Below are 2904 nucleotides of genomic sequence, written 5' to 3'. Positions count from 1 at the left end.
CGTTGTAAGTATCCGCTCCCAGTGTCCCCACGAGGGCCTGGCCCTCCTCAGGGACACGTCGGGGTCTTTCTGCTGGAGCCCCAGCCTCTCGCAGGCCACATGGGAGGTGCTGGCGAGTAACTGCCCCAAGGGGGTTGGTCTCTTGCCTCCCTGCCCCCCCCTTGCTGAGCTGATGGGCGCGCTGACGTGGCGGCTTCCATCCCGCTGGCTGCTGCTTTCTCGGTATCCTCCTCCGGGCCCCTCACCTCCCACCCTACCTCCCAACCTGTTCATTGCCTCCTCTGGCTTTGGTGCTTGTGAGACCGTCCAGGATAATTAAGAGAGAGAAGTTTTATGCTGTTTATGGGGCTTCGATCAAAGATTTTAATTAACCTACCTTGCTTTAAGCCTTTGAAAGTTCATTCCCCAGGGCCGACCGTTTGATAATGGAATTAATACTTCCAGGCAGCGTGGAAGGTGGAGGCCCAGACATGGGGGCCCAGTGACTGTCTCATTAACCCTTCCCAAGAAGGATGGATTTCAGCTCATCCTGAAGGATTCATCTCGACCGGAGCTACTCACTGATGAAAGGCGGTGCCAGGAATGGTGGTGAGATCCCCGTCACTGGAGGCATGTCAGCAGACCCTAGACGAGCTCCCGGGAGGAATCTTGAGGCCATGGGTGAGGCATCCCGTTGTTGATCAGAGAAGGTCACACCGCAGGACTTCCCAGCACTGGGGGTTCGATACGCACATGGAGGAGACAGTGGTTAGGACTGTCTGGGGTGAGGGGGTGCCCAGGGTGGAAGGAGATGGGGTGCTATTATTAGCTAAGATGTACTGAGCTCCCTATTTTCCAGGCCTCGCGTTACCTCATGTAATTCTGATGTCCCACAGACAAGTAAACTGAGGCCCCTTGAAACGGGGCTCCCGGGGCCCACAGGATGAAGGCCACGGAGTTTCTGGCTCTTCCTGGTCTGGACCCCCGCATTCTCCTCGACACCCAGCAGCTCCTGCCTTCAGGAGCTTGCTCGTTTCTGTCCCTGCTGTGCTTCCTGTCTTGGTGGAGATGCAGCTAACCAGCTGCCCTGCCCCCTCCCCGACTCCCGCCCTGGGCCCCTGGACGGACTTTTCCCTGGATTTCTGAAACGCTCACCTGTATTTTTATTTGTCCAATGAGTTCCTTCTTTCAGCATATAAATGCCTGGTTTAATGTCCAGCTCCCCTGCCCCCTAGAGAGAGACGATTTCAAGGTGGCATCGTCTTAGCTCGAACCGTGTTCTGTCTGTGCCCCTGGCCCCAGTAAGCAGCTCGTGTCATGCGTAGACGTTGGAGGAAGTGAGTGAGGAAGAGCTCTCGTCTCTACCCCATCGGCTCTGAGAAGACAGAAACACTAAAATCTCAACGAAGGCATATTCCTGAGTCTCTGCAGTGCGCCCCGGGCGGCGGGAGAAGGTGGGGGTGCTTCTCAGCCGAAGCCCTTCTTAGTCGCCTGGATTTTGGAAAGTCTGTGTCTCTAGTACCTTGACTTTAAAATGTGTATTTAACAAGTGGATCGAATGCAACTACCCTCCACAGGGCAGAAACCAGGCTCCAGGAGGCCAAGCATGAACCTTGGGGGTGGCCTCCACGATCCATGTGGGTTGCCTATGTTTCCAGAGAAACCGCTATATGATCAGTTCTGTCCAAATGCTTTCCGTTATTCAGAGAAAACACGAGCAGCTTTCTTTTGGAGGCTGTTCCTGGGACAGGTGTGTGAGGGTGTCAAATGGGTCAGACAGGAGATCCCTTGCAGACCTGCCCGGGAGAGCAAGGGTGGCTGGGGTCTGGTCTGGGCTCTTCCCTGGTCCTGCCGTTGGGAAGGAATGTTGCAGGGAGCAGGGTTCCGGAGGCAGGGAGGCTGGGAGCCATTGCCAGTGCATGAGAAGGGGCTCAAGCATCTCTTCCCACATCCAGAGAGGAAGTGCGAGGCCTGAGGTCTCCCCTCACCTTCGAGAAGTTCGGGGAAGAAAAGCCACGGGTGCTCCTTTGTAAAAGGTAACATAAATTTAGAGTTTGATTAAGCAAGAGGGGAGAGCAGCAACTGGCATTCCCTGGGACAAGCACTTCTTACTATAGTGGTCATTCTACTAAGTAGGCAGTTATAGGGAATGGTATCCTGGGCTGTTTGCTACAGTGCAGGGCCTGTGAGTAAGGGCCGTGCTCAGGGATCGCACCGTCTGGCCTCAGTCCCGACCCCACCCTCAGCTCTGTGGCCCTGGTCAGGTTTCTGGGCCTCTCTGGGCAAAATGGGAGCAAGGACAGTCCCTATCTCAAAGGCTGCTCTGGGGGATTGGGTGACTGAGACACCGAGCTCAGGTGTTACCAGGGCCTGGCACACAGCAAGCGCTCTGTGAGCGGGAGCTGCGGCTGTTTGCTACCGTGGTTACCGTCTTGTGGGGCCTGCTGTCCGCGCCGGGGAAAGCCAGCCGTGGGGGCAAGGGGAGGAACCCAGGGCTGTGTGTGGGGGGGCTTTCAGGCCCTGCCCGGGCTTCACGCGCAAGGCTGGTTAATATGCATCAGGCTTCCCTCCTTCCCCAAGTGCCCTCTCCAGATCATTGCTTCTCTGATTAATTCCTCAGAACAAAGCATCCGGCACTTACGTTTGATTGAACAGAGGATCCCACAGGCCCTTCCCACTGCTGGCTCCCCAGGCCTTTCTGCAGGGCTTACTCTGTGGAAGTATCCATGGGGCCGGGGGTCGATGCCCGGATCTGGGCCGTAAAGCAGCTGGTTTGCTGGCTCTTGGGGGACAGTTTCACACCAGAACCAGCTTCAGTGAGAGACATTTGATATCCGACTCACTGATGTGTCAGGTCAAAATCTGTCAGTAGACGAAAGTGCTTCTCCTTTCCAAAGACAACATAAATGTAGAATTTAGGTCATC

The 2904-nt window shown here is 55.7% G+C and overlaps 1 long non-coding RNA gene across 1 annotated transcript; it reads left to right on the top strand.

The window, feature by feature from the left end:
* The first annotated feature begins 65 nt into the window (after nucleotides 1-65).
* On the top strand, nucleotides 66-2876 carry LOC117800563. Its single transcript, XR_004623112.1, has 3 exons — nucleotides 66-660; nucleotides 1282-1433; nucleotides 1935-2876. It is a non-coding gene; the product is annotated as an uncharacterized LOC117800563 (long non-coding RNA).
* Nucleotides 2877-2904: the final 28 nt, after the last annotated feature.

The sequence above is a fragment of the Ailuropoda melanoleuca genome, unplaced genomic scaffold (assembly GCF_002007445.2).
Source record: "Ailuropoda melanoleuca isolate Jingjing unplaced genomic scaffold, ASM200744v2 unplaced-scaffold72516, whole genome shotgun sequence".
Lineage (NCBI taxonomy): Eukaryota > Metazoa > Chordata > Mammalia > Carnivora > Ursidae > Ailuropoda > Ailuropoda melanoleuca.
This window is presented reverse-complemented; position numbering and strand designations above follow the sequence as displayed.